Raw genomic sequence first — 18,745 nt, forward strand, 5'->3', positions numbered from 1 at the left:
TGTAAAAAAATTGAACAGAAATGTAATAAAAGTAACCAAATCAGGCCTTTATGGATATATTATAATGTAGAGAAAAAGGATGAAGAAGAAGAAAACAAAAGTGAGAACAGTCTCCAAGGAGAAACAGTCCCAATAAAAGGTAAAGAGGAAATAGGGAAGCACGAGCAGGATAAAAATAAAGATAAGGATAAACAGAAACATGAAGCAGAAGGTAATATAGAGGGAGGTTTTGAAATAAGTGATGAAGAAGCCATAAATTGGAAAATAGTGAAAAGTAAAACTAATTCTACTGGGAAAGGAATAAGAGACAGAAAAAAAAGTTTAAAGGGACAACTACAAAAAAGAAAAAGTAAGGGGATCACTTCTGTGGCTCTGCTCAACAGTGGCACAGGAAAATAATTTTCTTGGGTGGCAAAAGCCAGGGTACCTTTTTGGCTGGGCTTGTATAGGCCTCAGGGCCAATGGCCTAGTACCTATCTATGAACCTATGAACCTAAAGGAAATGGATAATGCAAATGAGATAAATACTTCAAATAGACAGTTTCTGATAAGCTACAAAACAGACAAAATGACAACTTTAGAGTTATTTCACTAAATGTAACTAGTATCAAAATGTAAGTAGAAGAAAAGGCATCCTAAATTGGTTAAGTAAGTATGATGTTGACATAATAATATTGAAAGATGTAAGATTTTTGACACAAGAAGAGAGATAACAAATAAACTTTTGCAGGACATGCAATATGGAACCTAGGGAAAAAAGCTATATTCAGGCATAGTGGTGCTTTGTAGAAAGTCAGTGAAAATATTGAACATAACATTGGCAATGATGGGAAGATTAACTACTGTAGATCTCAAATGGTATAATGAGTTATATAGAATAATTGTATTGTATGCCTATGTTACAAGTAAAGAAAGGGAAAATTTGTTTCATAAAAGTTTGGATTATGTGGTAATTAACATGAATACATATTAACTGGAGATTTTAATTGTGATTTGAGAGGAAAAAGAAAGAGCGGAAATGATGTTAAACATTTTGAAGTGATAAAATGTTTCAGTTTAAAGAATTGAAATAATAATTTGTGGATGTATAGTCAAGGTATATAGAAGAAAGCAATGGATTATGTTGTTATATCACAAGGTTTAACTATAGCTAAGGGAGAGACACTTGTAACAGGCTATTCAGATCACTCAGATATATGTATAGAAATACAAGAAAATAAGGAGTATATCATAATGGGAAAATAAATAAAAAGAATAAATGAGAAATTATGGGATGAAAATGAAAAAAATAGTATATGTTTATGGAGAGATCAGATTTCCAAAAGAGTGTGTTATAAAAACTAGTCTGAGTAATGGCAATATATATGTATATATATATATATATATATATATATATATATATATATATATATATATATATAGTTCTCGTACTGTTCCCCGAATGACCGTTTCACCAAACCTGAAATGGCCGGGCATACTTTCGCAAAAGTGCTTTTCACCAAAAAAGCACTTTCACGGAAGTATGCTGAAAAGTAAGGGAAATTGTGGGGGAATGGCTGTTGCTGAGATCGTAGTACAGTGGGGATAAGGGAATATTACCTTTTCCCCACTGTAGTGTGATCTCGGAGTGAGAATATGAAAGTAGGCGGGTGTGGTGGACATGGGGGGTGCAGGGGGGCTTGCCCCCCTGTGTAAACATTAGTTAGTTGTGTGTGGGTTTTTTTTCGTTTTTTTTTTTTTTTTTTTTACTTTCTTGAGGGACTTTAGCAAAAGTGCTTTTTCAGTAAAAAACACATTCGCTAAAGTGTGTTCGGTAGATGTGGTTTCGGACTATTGAACTTTCGTTCAATAGTCCCAGACCCATATATATATATATATATATATATATATATATATATATAGATATATATATATATATATATATATTTAGAATGGCAGTCAGATGTAATAAAAGCAGAAAAAATTAATTATAAAACAATGTGTATGGATGCTTTAAAGGATTTGGAAAGGAACAATAGAGAATAATATTTGATGGAATGGATAACTTATAAAAAGAATCAAGAAAAAATTGAAGAATCATTATTTAAACAATATTATTTATAACGTAAAAAAGAAATATCAGCTTATTTCAATAGCAAAGTTAAAGAGAATACTAGTATAAGAAAAATGAAAGATTATACATTACAAAATTTACATGCTTGGAGTCAATTAAAGTCTGCTACTTCTGGTTCTTTGGAGCAATAAGAATAAATATGAGAGTATAGTGGAGTGGGATTAAGGAGAGCTTAGTGGGGAATCCCTAGAATTTATGTGGGGTGAAAGCAGGAGCATTTCCATTTGGAAGATAGGTGAAGGAAAAGTTGTGTCTTGAAGGATTCAGTGTTGGGTATAGTCCTAAGAGAAGGAGGCAGAGAGTTCCATTTTTTACCTAGAGAGAAGGAAAGTAGAAGCTGGCCAGTGGGACATTTGAGTTTGAGAATGGAGATTAGGTTTTGGTGTTCAGATCTCAGTGCTCTGTTAGGGATGTATGGAGGAAGGATGTTCTTTAAGGCTGGGCATTTATCAGGGGAAAATATTAGTTTGTGAGCAGTGGTTAGTTGCAGATAGTCTAGGTGGTTAGGGAGTTCTAACCAGTTCAGGGATTGTAGGCTGAGGCAGTGGTGAGTTGATGTTCTGGATTTGGTGGCAAATTTAGAGATCTTATTATAGCAAGCTTCGAGCTTAGAGGTGTTGGTAACAGACAAATTGGTTAGAAGAGGGGCTCCATATAGAAGGGAAGGTAGGAGGTAGGTGATTGCCAGGGTATGCCTAGAGGAATTGGAAAGAAAATGATTGTTCCTATATAGCATACCTAGTTTTTGGTGGGTTTTCTTTATGTTTTGTTGTATGTGAAGATCGAATTTGAGGTGTTCATCTATGATAATGCCAAGGAGTTTTGCAGAGGGGACCACTTCAATGGCAGTGTTAGTTTGGCTTAGGACATTGAAAGTGTTTTTGTCCAAGGAGGAAACTTTGGAGGAGAGGAAAATTAGTATTTTAGATTTATTGGAGTTGAGTGAAAGGTGGTTTTGGTGCATCCAGTTCTCTAGTGGAAAAGGCTAATTGAGTTTTCGTCAGTAGTTCAGGAATGTTGGGGGCAGAACAGACCAAGGTAGAGTCATCAGTATATTGGATGACCGTGGTGTCGGGGATGATGGTGTGAAGGTTATTTATAAAGATGTTGAAAAGCATGGGTAAAAGGATGGACCCCTGAGGAACACCAGTAGGTGTAGGCAAGAAGGAAGAGGAGGACTTCTTCCATTTGACAGCTTGAGATCTGTCAGATAGGTAACTGGAGAACCAGGATAGAGTATTAGGGGAGAGATTGAGGTTAGTCAGATGATGAAGAAGGTGCGTATGGGAGATGGTGTCAAAGGCTTTCGAAAGATCTAGCAGTACTGTGGATACAATGAGTCCAGAGTCTCGTGCTTGATTGACAGTTTCTAGGAAGGATAGTAAGGCAGTTATGGTACTGTGGCCAGGACGGAAGCCATGCTGGGTGGGTGTTAGGAGGTGATTCTGAATTAGATAAGGTAAAATTTGGTGGTGGACACATTTTTCTAGAATTTTAGATATTGGAGAGAGTAGGGCGATGGGGCAGAAGTTAGAAATAGTGGTGTTTTTGCCTCCTTTGTGAAGAAGTAGAATGTAGGCTGAACGCCAGAGTTTCGGTACATACGACTCATTTAACGATCTATTAATCAGAATACTAATTGGCAGAGCAATACCTTCAGCTGCATGTTTGAGGAAGGAGGAGGGAATGTTGTCAGGGGCATTAGAGCATGGCTTTAGCTTGGATAGAAGCTTTTTTATAAAAATGGTGGAAACAGGTTTGAGATGGAAATTAAGGGGATTGTTGTTTGGATTGTTGGACGTTGTGAAGAGGGAGTTAGGTGGGTTCTTATTTGGGAATGTTTTAGTTAGCTTAGCTATGGATTCAGTAAAGAAGGTGTTGAAATGGGAGCTCAGTTCACTGTCAGATAGATTAGGGTCAGGGCAGGGATTGTTCCGCGATCCGGGATGGAGAAGGGAGTTGACCGATTTCCAGAATTGTTTTGGGTTCTTATTGTTGTTGGACTGAATTTTATTATAGTAGTTTTTTTTGTCCTTGGTAATAAGTTTTTTTACTTGGTTGCAGAGTTGGGTATATTGGAGCAAGGCAGAGGACAGTTTATTTTTCTGATAGAGCTTCCAGGATTTGTCTCTGTGACGCATAATTAGTTTAGTTTCTTTGGTCAGCCATGGGGCAGAATTAGCTTTGATTTGTTTATTTCATACTGCATTGATGGGGTAACAAATGCCAAGAGTATCACTATTAGAGCTAACAAGAAGCCATGGCTCACCCCTAAATTATATGAGCTTCTGAATGAGAGAATCACAGCTTACAGGGCTAAGGACAAAGCAGCTCTAAGTGTAGCAAGTGGTAATCTGAGGAGGGGTATAAAGGAGGCTAAGAGGGAGTATGGCATAAAGGTATAGAGCCACGTTGAAGACACGAAGAATGCAAGGAGACTATGGCAAGGCATACAGGAGATCACTGGCTACAAAATCAGGTCAGCACAGTGTGAGGACAGCATGGAATTCCTGGACAATGTGAACATATGCTTTGGTAGATATGAGGAAAGAAACAACAAGTTGTCACTAAAGCTAGACACTGATGAGAAGGATGCAATACTTAGCCTCAGCACAGAGGAGGTAAGAAAAGAGCTAAGGAGAGTGAACCCAAAGAAGGCTGCTGGCCCAGACAACATACTGGGCAAGGTGTGAAAAGGCTGTGCTAATCAGCTATGCACAGTGCTCAAGGAAATATTTAACACCTGTTTTGCCATGGCAAAAGTAACCTCATGCTACGAGGAAGCTAGCATCATCCCATTACCTAAGAAAACCACTCCCTCCAGCCCTAATGACTACAGACAAGTCACTGACATCCACTGTTATGAAATGTTTTTAGTGGCTGATCAAAAAGCATCTTTCCTCATGCCTGCCTCCTGATTTTGACCCTCTGCAGTTTGTGTACAGAGCTAGCCATTCCACAGCTGATACCATATCATTAGCACTACACATCTCCCTTGAGCATTTAGAGGGCAAAGACAAGTATGTGAGGATGCTGTTCATAGACTTCAGCTCTGCACTTAATATGGTGATACCAGTGCAGCTGATAGAAAAACTGTCACATTTAGGAATCAGTAAACATCTCTGTAACTGGATCCTGGACATCCTGATTGAGATACCACAGAGGATGTGTTCAGGTAAGAACACATCAAAGTGCATCACAATTAACACCAGGGCTCCACAGGGATGTGTTCTCAGCCCACTGTTATTCACCATCCTGACCTACAACTGCTATGCTAAGCACAAGTCTAACCATATCATCAGGTTTGCTGATGACACCACAGTCATGAGACTCATCACAAAGGAGGATGAAACTGCATACAGAGAGGAGGTGGCATCTCTGATCAGTTGGTGTGAGGCTACAACCTTGACCTGAATTTAAGCAAGACCAAAAAAATTATCATCGACTTCAGGAAAAGGAGAACAAGCCACCCAGTGCTCAAGATCAATAGTGAGAGCATGGAGAGGGTTAAAAGTATGAAATTCCACTAGTCCCAGGGGTCTGGACACATAATAAGTACATTTTTATTTAGTTGTGCAATATATACTTACATATATTCCAAGTTAGTGCAATATTTATTTATTATATCCATAGTCAGTACTATTTAACTCACTCAAGTGCAATATTAGACAAATCACTTTTGTTTTTTTGTATTACTTTAAATAGGGTAGTCAATTTAATTCAGAGGAGGGTATTCTTTTTATATATGAGTGATGGTAAATGTATGCTTTTCTTGCATGTATTGGGAGTAGTATTGTATTTGTTAGTTATGTTTATTCCTTTACTTGTATGTATTGTTTCACTTTCCTTTATAATTTCAAGAATTGAGCTGATGCACCAAATTTTGTTTAGGCTACATGTGTGTAGTTCTAAATGACAATAAAGTTTACGTTGACTTTGACTTTGTCAATGATGCCTGAGTGAGGTATAGTGTCAAACTCCTTGGAAGTCCAGGTAGGCTGTATGCACAGATTTCTCTTCGTCAATGGCCTTAGTGGCTGTCTCAAAGAAGTCAAGCAGGTTTAATAGGCATGATCTCCCTTTGACAAATCCAAACTGAGAAGGGTCAAGTGTTTTGAGATTACCTATATCTTTGTTTATAAGGTCCATGATGATTTGTTCCATGGCCTTGCAGATAAGTCTAGTCAGGCTAATAGGTCTATAGTTCCCAGGGTCAGTGGAAGCACCACCCTTGTGCAAGGGAATAATAGTGACTGTTTTCCATTCACCTGGTATGAAGCCGTTGCTTAGACTATGATTGAAAAGAATACGTAATGGTGTTGCTAATTCATGTTGGAGTCCATGTAGGGCACAGCCTGGGATGTTATCAAGTCCCATAGATGCTGCATTTTTGGCCTTAGAGAGGGCATGTATGACCACCTCATTAGGTGGTAGGGATGTCATGTGGTATGTGTTGATGGGGACAGGGGAGTGAAGTTTTCACAGGACCTGTCAGCCAGCACGTAAGCTATGTCCACAGGCTCAGTATATGTTGTATCATTAACTATCAGTTCATCACAAATCTGGACTTTTCCTTTTAGGGTACGGGTGTAACTATAGAATGCTTTGTGGTTGTCCTTTGTTGAGGAAGCTAATTTGGACTCATAGTTTGCTTTTGAGGACATCATAAGAAGTCGTATTTGCTTTTTTAAGCTGAGGAGATGTGTTTCCAGCTTCACAGACAGCAATTACTTCTTCATATTGTAAAACTTGTTAATGGCAGTTGTGCACCAGGCAGGTTTGGTCTTCCTTGAAGAACTTGTTTTGGTCCTATCAGGTATGGAAGAGTAAATGCAGGTATACAGATGTTCGTATAAAGCACTGGTGTAGAGCTCGGCATAGGTGACAGTTCCATTTGAGAGAGCAGGTGCAGTGAAGGTATTTATACCATCCCCTAAAAGGTCATAATCTGCTTTGGAGAAGTTATTTAGTTTAGTTGCTGCTGCTGGGGGTGGGGGGGGGGTCAGGTGTGATAGTTACTTTGAATGAGACCGATTTGTGGTCAGATCTCACCAGGGAGGACCTCACAGTGGGGGTGCTACAGTGGTCCACCATATCGGTAAGCACCAGTGGGGATGTCAACCAGCTGGTCCAGGGCACTGGAGTTAACAAAGTTGAGGAACCTTTGGGCAAGTGAGTTTAAGCATGAGTAATTTACCCAGTCAGTGGATGGGTAGTTAAAGTTGTCCAAAACCTTAGTGTTTGGACATATCTTGATAGACTTAAGTAGATCCAAATAGGCAGAGTGGTTGTCCTGATTCATGGAGGGGGTCCTATAACTGACAATGACTTGAATACGTGTCCTACCAACAGTTAATTGCACCTGAAATGTCTCAGAGGAATCATACTGTTTAACCAATATGGAGGTGTATTTATCTTCAATGAATATTGATACACCACCACCTTTAGTTTTCACACCATCACATGAGATCTGAACGTGTGGAAGGAGGTGTAACCCAGTATGTCTGGAGTGCTGTCCATAGCCTTCAACCAGGTCTCTGTGACTCCACAAATGTCTGGGTCTTCCAAGGTGAGGACAGCTTCCAGTGAGTGCAGTTTCATGTTGAGACTCCTAGCATTTAGCAGTATAACCTTGAGGTTATACCTTATACTAGGAAAGATTGCATATATAGCTAATGTCTATATGTTGCCGATAACCTCTGGAAAAAAATGCTACAGCAAGATTTTCTTATGGGTTCAAGACTAAATCCAGTGAAGAGGGAAGTCTTATACATGGAGAAGAAAAATGGAGGTTTAGGATTAATAAACTCAATTACTTATGCTGCTTCTTTGAATTTGCATAAAGTTTTGTTTTAGATAAATGACAAAAATGAAAATTTAGTAGTACATTTACTAAAGTAAAAAAAGAAATATAAGCAGCATTGGGATATATTTAAAAAATCAAAAGAGGAAAAGAATGTTTAAACAAAGTAATAAGATGTTATCAAGAAAAAAATATTTAATATAAAATAAAATTTGATGAAATACAAAATGAAAGGTAAGCGTGGTATAAAATGGCATGATACAATATTATTATTATAATGTTAATCCTTGGGCTGAGCTATTAAATGAAAAAGTTAAAGCTATAAAAGTCTGAAAATCATGGTGTAATAAAAACATAGAATGTCAAGATGTTTTATGGAGATTAGTGATTAATAAATTACCAATAAAAGGAAATGTACCATATAAAAATCAGTGAAAGTGTTTGCATGTATTGTGGAAAAGAAGAAACTACAGGACATGTTTCCTTACAATGTATAATGGCTCCAAAATTGTGGGAAAATGTGTAAAGAAAAATTCTTTGAAAATATAAAGGCAAATGAAATAAATATGGATATGATTACATGTGGATATTATAGCCATAGAAATAAAGAACATGCTAGTAAAATAGATAACAGATTATTTTATGCTGCATGGACCATTTGGAATGAAAAGCTAAATGAAATCATGTTTAATGGTAAATGGAAACTAATAGTAATTTTAAGAAAAATTAGATGGTGGCTGTGGAAAAAGGAGTGGGGTTCAAATAAGATAATGAAGGTTTAACATAATAATGAAATGCAAGAAATGCAATTGCTAGACAGGGGTCCAGAGAAGTAAATATTGTGGGAAGAAATATCCAGGGAATTGTTATGGCTAGGCTTGTATAGGCCCTAGGGCCGATAGCCTAGTACCAACCTATGAACCTAAGATATTTATGACTGTATGACAATGGAAAGGAATGGAAATTTGTAAACATGTACGTTTTTAAATAGTATTGTGCATAATGTTTTTTTTTTAAATAAAGCACCAAGGGCCATGGGATCTTTTACATCCACATCAGCAACTCATGTAGGTGAGTCCTTGGTTTATTATCTCATCCAAAGGACAGCACATTCATGAATGCAGCAGCCTTCATATGCTGCATTGTTAGCAATTCATCTACCTGGTGTGGGAATAAAACTTACAGCCTTCTATGTCAAAGGTGAGTGTGTTGTCTGTTGCACCACTAACAAAGGTGTGCAATTTTTATAGTCCCATATAATTACGAGTATTGAATTACTGTGCCTACACATATATCCTCAGCTGTACTAAGCAGGGGTCATGTCATCTGCATTTCTTGAGGTGTCCTGTAGTAGTGGAAGAAGGGATAACTTTCTTACCCTATATGTATTTCTTGGCCCTAACACATTGTATGACCCCTGGGAAGGAGTGTATATGCAACAATATGTGACAAGTACATGCATGCATTCTTTTATCTGTCCAAACAGCTATTGCATGGCATAACCCATAGCTGTCACTGTGTGACTATAGTATGGTATAACTGAGTTATCCATTTGTCTGTAGCTGTCATCCTATCAGCCACATTAAAATATAGAGTGTATAGTTCATGTAATCTGTTCACAGAAATCTGTACATTCATAAGATGAGATGACTGTTAGATGCTAGACAGTTTCAGCTCTTCTGAAAATAATGTCCCACTACAAGTACTCAGGTCAAGTAAGTGGTGCCTGTGTGTGAGAAGGGTCACCAGTCAGCCTTTATGAGATTAGCTGAGTCAGAAAGTAGTCCAATATATAAAGGCATTGTAGAGCAACATTCGCACATTGTAGTGTCATAAATGAGTTACCAACTTGTTACACTGTGTCATGGCAAAGGTACATCATATAGCAGAAGCAGAGTTATCCACAAGGTTGACCACAAGAAGAGAATGCTAACAAATGCTATGGAGTTTTTGCTGTCCATGCAGTTGAGAAAATGGTACTTGGATAATCTTTGGTGGAGTAAACAATGAATTCAGAATGGACCCACCTCCATTGATCTCGGTGGATGATGCACCAAGTTAGTAACACATACAGCACATAGAGGCTTTAAAGTAAACACAGCATATTTTGTATTTTTTGTTATATTAATACCAGGTAGCTAGTCATGGTACAATGGCGACAGAGATAGGCTGGCACTGTGCTGTGTGTATATTGTGCATGCCACAGGATAAAAATTATAGCACTTGTGCTCATGCTTAGTGCAGTGTGTCTTTTTGAGCATTGCTACAGTAACACTTGTAGTGGATGGGCAGGACAGCAAGTTGATGTGGGTAAACCAGCTGTGCAGGGGTTGATGATGAGAGCACCCAATTCAGAACTTAATGACATAGTAGCACTATCTGTCTGCTCTGTGGCTGTACCACCACCCACAGCCCATGGTGACAGTGTTGCTGTGCCCACAGATGTATGTGAGGATACACTGTGTGGGAGGGGTATAGGTAGCTTGAACACTAACAGTGAGGCAGTAGATGAATGGTATGCATCAGATGTGGATAACCATCCCCACTGTGCAGCATTTCAGGAGTTGCCTGACATTGTCAGATGTCAGAATTGGCCCCTGACATGTGGTTAGCACTTGGGATCAGTCAACAGAAGATGTATCAGACTATCATCTATGCCCAAGCGGGTCCATCCCTGTCCAGAGTGGAGTTAATTCCTATACTGCAGAGCATGTAAGACTATGTTATCACACTCTGTCATGGAGTTCAGGAACACAGTGTTATGTGATCTCTTGATTTTGGCATTCGTACACCACTTCCGTCTCTGCATCCATGAAGAGGATTTTCAGTGCCACTGTCACTAGCCACACTGTCAGTGTTGTCTGTGTTACAGGTAGGGTACATAGCTGGGGTGGCCAGGGAGGAAGGCCATTGCAGAGTATAAAGTCCTCAGCTATGTAAGAAAGAGTATGATCCTCTGCCACTCCTCATTATGAATGGCAATAATACTCAGTCTCCACTGGCAGGACACCTCACCAGTGCACTACATCATGTTCATGATCCCATGGTTATGTAATATCCCTGCCAGGGTAGACACCCATTACAAGTGCAACACACCTGCTGACTGGCTCTAGATCATGGTCTTTAATGGCGTATCCTGCACATTATAAAAGAAGCTAGCACTAGAGAGAGAGTACCCATCATGAAACTCTGACTCAGAACTATGTTTCCCTTGCATACCTTTTGTATATCATCAGGGCTTCATTTCTCTACCTAGTTTATACCTTTGGATATCACTGGGGCCTCATTTCCCTCACTGGTTTAATGTGTATGTGATTATACAGTAATTTGAAAATATTCTAAGTTGAGCTGTGCTGCCTGGAGTGTAGCATAATGAGGGGTTGCAAATTGTTACTGGGCAGCCATGGGAGCCCTCAGGATTTTTTGCAGGGTGGTGCAAAACCCAGAGCCTTGCCCATGCAGCCCCCCCTCCCCCACACAGCCCCCCCACACACACACAGACACACACATACACACACACAGCCATTCCAGTGTCCCATTACTTGGCTATTTCTCCCCATTTGTCACAGACACTGTTCAAATCTATCAGTATGTATACTGTTTTATGCTTTCTTCTACAATGATTACAAATATTTGCATTTAATTTACAACTTTTATTTCAAATTTTATAGCAGAAACACTGAGGCACGCATTTCACATTTGTTAAACAAAGCAACAGTCTTGCAATGAAAACAGACTTAGCATTAATCAACACGTGGAAAAACACTTGCAGATAAACGCTCCTTATCCAGGAATAAAATAAACAAAGTTTGATAGCAAGTGGATAGGAGCGAAGCTAGACAGCAAACAAATATAGTTCAAGTCCAACACAAAGCCCAATTAGGTGAATTGACCTGAAGAAGCTGTACTCAGCGAAAGCGCTTGTCTGTTGAATAAAGAATATTTACCACAGGACTTGGTGGTTCTATTTGGATTACTTGGAATATTTGAAACTCTGAAGTGCTTTGTGTTGGACTTGAACTATATTTGTTTGCTGTCTAGCTTCGCTCCTATCCACTTGCTATCAGACTTAGCATTAAAACTTCTCTGATTTTGAAACTCACATTGATTGAAACAGCATTGAAACCTACATTCAAAGAGAATGCATCTGGGCAGTGGCAGGTTAGGTTTACCTCTGGGCTGTTTTCAAAGGATAACAAATGCACACATTTTTAGGCCCATGCAAAGGTATGGTGATTCATGTTCCTGATAATTGAATTATATCCCTTGTACAGCACCTGCACCACCTTTTAGAGTGTATTTTAAATTTACAGTTTTGAACATTTTCCAGTAAGCAGTGAAACAATTCAAAACATATGAACCAGTAATGGCAAACTGCCTAGTTCAGAACATTTCAAACATAAAAGGCCACTCAAACTTCTATCATTATAATCTGCAGATATTAGTCCATATGCACAATTTCTGCAGTCTGCAGAAGTCATCTGAATTCCACATTAAAAAGATCTGAATCTAATGGAGAGATTGTTGCTATAAAACATATATTTCAGTGTTTCATCTACAAATGTAGTGCCCATTGCCCTAGAAGAATAAATTGCCTATGTTACGTTAAAAGAAATGGTAAGCTGGTATATTGCAACAGGGAATATGTGACAAGCTGAAAACGAGGTTCATAGTTACTAGGCACCAAAGGGACATACTCAGGACAGGACTGCAGCACCCCACCCCTTAAAATACACATTTACATGCTGTGGGAGTAGAAGCTACTGCCCTCTGTTTCAAGATGCAAGTATGCTACCTGCTGTGCTACTAACACTGCTTTAAAATTCTATACTACAATGATACCATTTGCTAAACAAAACAGTTGCATATTTTTACAAATCTAGCATGATGAGCAGCAGCAGTAAACTTCTCTTCCCTTGAAGCTCTCAATTCCTTGAAAATAAATTCCACCTGCTAACTCTAAGAAGGTCATTTCAGACACACACACACACACACACACACACACACACACACACACACACACACACACACACACACACACACACACACACACTTGACCTGTTAGTAAAAGAAATCTGGACAAAACCTAAAATAAACAGGGACAGATTAAAAATATTGCTCTAATGAACTTATAAAGTTAAGTTGCTAGAATAACAGGGTTTGTGTTAGTAAGCATTTTTCTAAAGGATATGACACTTAAAACTGAAAATGTCTGTCACTATTTAGGAACTGCAATCCTTTTCAGGTGGAATATGAGGCAAAAATCTGGACATTCTGCAAAAACCTGGATAGCTGAGGCATGGCCCACGGGGTATACTACCTTCCTCTGATACACACCCCTACCTGTCAATCTCATCTCATAGCACAAGTAATGTATAAGGCCCAAAACTGGGAACACATTGAGAAAGTTGCTAGAATAAAAGGATTTGTGTTAGAATGCATTTTCTGAATGATATGAAGTTTGAAACTGAAATGCATGTCATTATTTATTAACTTTAATGGTTAGCTCATCATCCCAGTGATTTGTACCATAAAAAAAAAAAAAAAAAAAAAAAAAAAAAGATTTTTATGAGGAACAGACTAAAAATATAAAGCAGAAATCTGGACACTGAAAATTTGTACATTTGACAGGTATGACACACATAAATCTCCCTACCTACATTGTAGTACCTCCTTAGAAAGTGGATAGATGGATAGAGCAAATCTTTTGGGTTTCTAGCATCGTGACAGGAATGTACTGCATTCCTAAATCAAAGTACGATTAAAGTTCATGAAATCAGTACTGTGTCAATCTTTGATGTCTGCCAAAGTGCTGTTCAGAGTACCTGCAATGAATGTGCCCAGTAATGACTCCTCAGTCCTCCTGCAATTTGTATGGAGTTACATGCATTGGTAACATGTCTAAATACGAATGTATATTCTTTTTTAATAAGACCCATTGCTCCTACTACTACTACTGGAACTGCCTGGGTATCTTTCTTCCACATTGCTCTCATTTCTGCCCACAAATCCTGATATAGTACGAGTCTCACTATGTGTCTCTCTGTATATAACACACTGTAGTCAGTGGGTGCGGAGAGTTCAATGATCAATGCTACTTTTGTCTCCTTCTCTTGGACCACTAATATCCAGTTTTCTAGCATCTGTCTTTCGAGCTGTTGGTAATGGATGATCCCATGTGATGTAGGCTTTAGCATTTTCTATGATGCTTTGCAGCTCATGTTTCCAGTGTTTTTCAGCCATTTCAATACCATAATGTTTGCACAATGCCCAGTGCAACAGTCTTGCCACATTATTATGCTTGTCAGTATACAGTGTCCTTCTACCGTTAGAATGTTGCAACCATCATGAAGGTGTTCAACTTCAACTGTTTCCAGTTCTGTTTTACAAAACCACATTTGTCTGTTTCTCCCACATGTGCAATGGACATTGTAAATCAATGTGTACATGATAGTCCACTATCTTGTGCCGCCAATATTGACCTTTCATCTCTTGGTTTGAATTCACCTCGCCTTGACCATTCCTGCTTTTGTTCCTGATTAGCATGAGGTTCTGCTAGAAGTGTTCTATACTTGCAACTATATTTATGCATTTTCCACATTTTTTGTCTTCTCAATTGGTCCATCACCTTGTATTCTTTTGTTTTTTGGTACATTCAGTTGCTGCCCGATTTTTATCTACTTCTGGTTTGATTTCCATTCCTGCTTGATGCCGATATGCTTCTGCAAGTCTAAGCAGGGAAAAGCAGAGAAGTCATGTATCTTAGATTTATTCTCATTTTTCAAAACTTTCACTAAATTTGTGAGGTCAGCAGATGTGTGGAGTCCCATGATTGCAGATCTGTACATGTAATCAATTTCAAGGAGGAATATCCCTTCTTCAGAATGTGGAAAATATATAATCTTGGTATGCACTGATTTTTTATAAATCATTTGGTGAGTATGAAGCATCCTTGTTTTCCTATCTAATCTATTGAACACATTGAGGTCAGTCAGACACACAAAATTAAGTTAGGACAGGAAGAGCAAATTGGTTTATAGCTTGGCTTGTGTTCCTAGATGTAAATGCTGTTTTCAGGGATTAATTTAAGTCATCTAAAGTATTCCTTAGTAAGTTTGATTTGCATTTGCTCATGTTTTATTGTTGATCGTTTATCAGTTCCCATTCCCAAATATTTGTACATTCCCTCTTGCTGAAGTTCTTTTATATCACATTCTTGTACCAAACTGATGTTTTCTTGGTGCTGCAGTTTTCCTGCTTTAAAGGTTTGTTTTGCACATTTATCAAGACTAAATGACACTCTTATATCGTCTGACTTGCAGTTGTGCTTTCAGTTCCTCCTTTGATGAGCTCTACAGTTTAAAATCATTGACAAAGAGAAGATGAGAGGTCTTTACACACTGTTGCTTTCTAGGAGCCAAATTATAGGGCAAAACAGAGTAGCAGCAGTGACAGAGTCACCCTGGAGTATTCCCCATTGAAGTTTTATCCCTGAAATAATAATTTGCCCTTCATCATGGCTTAATTGCAAAGTGCTCTGCCACTGTTTCATGGTCACTGTCATGTAATTGATCAGTGTAAAGTGTATGTTATACATTTTAAAGTGTTCTTTTATACATGACTGTGTGATACTATCAAATGTTTTTGTAGTCAATCCATGTTGTACGTAGATTCTTGCCTGTTTTTACAATTCTCCACTATGACTTTAACAATAAATGATTATTTATTCCATATGACTTTTTTACTGCCCTTTTGTTCTATTGCCATAACTGAGCTTTCTTCTAAATGACTATAAACTCAGTCAGCATAAATTCCAGTGTACAGTTTATACAGTGTCAGGAGGCAAGTTATTGGCCTATAATTTTCAGGGACGTTTGCAGGTTCAGGCTTAAGTAAGAGCATTTTTTCTTATTAGTTAGGTTGGTGTCTGTTCCGGGTGTGCATATAAACAGTTTACTCATGGCTTTATCTGCAGGCGATCTTGATTCTTGCCTTACTGAGATTGTCATTCCTAATGTGGTCTATTTCAATGAGACTGTTGATATGTTGTTCAACCTTTACCAAGCTGAACAGATTGCAACATCTGGGCAATGGGCTCAAGAACTGTTGAGTAATTTGCAATAATGGAATGAGAAATAAGAAATGTGCATGAAGAGCAAGCATTGAGTAAAATACTGTATGTGCATTTTGTCTGGTTTCACTGACAGTGCTCTTCTGAAGATCAGCCAGGCAGTCAAATATTTATCAAACTTCTGACTAAACACATGAATGGATTTATATTTCTCGGTCCATCATGTCTCCACAGAAGAGGTATATTTGGTACCAATGCTCATCATTTTGGACTGTCACAGAAAAAAATGAATCTTGATAACATCAACAACACTGCGTATTTCAGGACCATCATTCAGATCACACTGACTACCCACTGTGCTGTGCTTCTCACAGACTAAACCTTGTAAAGGCTGCTTTTGGATACTTTTTATGAGTCTTTGCTTGAACACTGGATGCTTGCCATTATGAAGCAGCCATCATAGCCTTGTCCGAGTAACTTGTCCAAGTCTAGGCTGTACTCTGTATCAAATGTCATTGTCAGTGAATGCATAGTGTGTGCATCTTTCACAAAAATGTGAACAAAACCAATAGCTATTCTAATCATGTTTCAAAACTTTCAGTATGTTGAGTCTTGTGAGGTCAGATGTGTGCATCCCAGGATTGCAGATCTGTACACGTAATCAATTTCAAGGAGGCCCATCCCTCCTTCAGAAGGGGGAATATATAATGTTGGTATGCACTGATTTTTTTATAAATCATTTGAAGAGCATCAAGCATCCTTTTTGTTTTCCTGTTTAATCTATCCAACACGTTTTGGGGCCAATCATCTCAAAACTGTAATTTGGGAGAGGAAGAACAAATTGAGTTACAGCAAGTGTTCCAGAATACTCCTTACCAAGTTTTATTTGCATTTGTTCAGGTTTTATTGATCCTTCATCTATTGTCAAATAGTTATATACTCCCTCTTGCTCAAGTTTTTTCATTTCACATTCATGTCACAAATTTATGTTTTCTTGATGCTGCAATTGTCCTGCTTTGAAGGTTGCTTTTGCACATGTATCAAGACCAAATGGTCATGTCATTCTGTTATCATCTGAAAAAGTTTTGACAACTTGCCGTTGTGCTTTCAGGTCTTCCTATGATAAGCTATACAGTTTTGCATCATCGACAAAGAGAAGATGAGAGGTCTTTACACTGTTGGTTTCTAGGAGCCAAATTATAGGGCAAGAAAGACTAGCAGTGGTGACAGTCACCCCGGAATTCCCCCCATTTAATTTTTATCCCTGGAATAATAATTTGTTCTTTATCATAGCTTAATTGCAAAGAGGTCTGCCACTGTTTCCTCATCAACATCACTGTAATGTAGTCGATCAGTGTAAAGTGTATGTTACATTTTTAAGCACTCTTATCCTTGAATGTGTGGGATACTATCAGATGCATTTTTGAAGTCAATCCATGCCCTACTTAGATTCTTGCCTCTTTTACAGTTCTCTAGTATGACTTTAACAAATGATCCTTTGTTCCATATGACCTTCTGTATTGCCCATTTGTTCTACTGCCATAATTGAGTTTTCTTCTAAATGACTATAAACTCTGTTAGCATCAGTTCCAGGTCAGAGTTTATACATCGTCAGAACCAAGGCAAGTTATTGGTTTAGGGTAGCATGCAAGTTCACTGTTAAGTAGGAGCATTGTTTTTCCTCCTCTTAGTTTGGTTGGTGCCTTTTCGGGGTGAGTATATACATAGTTCTTACTCGTGGATAAATCTTCATGCAAAGATGTTAATACTTTTAGGCAGAAGTTACGTACTGCATCTGGGCCTGGGGTTTTCCAATTATAGGATTTGATTTTGTGTTAATCTCTCTGGCTGTTAAGTCATCCCATTTCATATCTTGTCCCTTTAAACGTGTTATTCTTTTACTTCTATCCATTTAGCATCTTTCTTATGTTGCGCAGGATCTTCGTAAGTACTTCTCCAAAATGTATCTGTTTCTTTTGTCAATTCCTTTTATCTCATTTCCAAATTCTCTGTAAAAAAATTGTTGTATCATCAATAAATTGCTTATTTTGTACTTTTCCCTTATATTTATCTGTGTATCTTCTAACTTATTCTGCCTGTGCTGAAATGTTTACTTTATTTGCGATAGTACATGATACATCCTAAGCTGTTCTAATACTGCGCACTACCTTTATCACATCTATCTTTGTAAGTATTTTTGTAAATCTGTTCCCTCTTCTATAGTCAGTGACATGGTGACAACCCCTGTCTCAATTGCTTTATAGATACTTGCTTCCATGATGGCATTCAATTTCTCACCTTCCTTTCTCTCACTACCCTGTGTTCTTGTGGCTCAAAAACTTTATCAGTTATCAAATTAGCTGCATAGTAATATAGCCTGTTTACTTCTGTTATATCGCATGAATCTCTACGGACAGTCCTAATTACTTGTTTCACTTGTTTTGTCAGACTTCTAACTTTCTGGGTTTAACTGACCTTCTGAAGTCTGTTTTCATAATTTATCTTAATAATGTCTCTCTCTACCAAATCAAGCAACTCTTAGCTCATTTTCTTCTAAATTGAGGACACATTTTTTGTTTTCCATTTGCAGTGAGCATTCTATACAAAGTTCTATAGCATCTTCCTGTGGCACACTGTTTCATCCCATGTCATCCATTGCTCTGTCATATGGGAACTCATTGGCCTATCAGTATCACTCCTCAACATTGACTGCACACTTTCCACATTTACAGTTTCCTGTTCCTTCTGTTGCTGTCCA

Source organism: Protopterus annectens, chromosome 5.part1 (assembly GCF_019279795.1).
Source record: "Protopterus annectens isolate FY-2018-M chromosome 5.part1, PAN1.0, whole genome shotgun sequence".
NCBI lineage: Eukaryota > Metazoa > Chordata > Ceratodontiformes > Protopteridae > Protopterus > Protopterus annectens.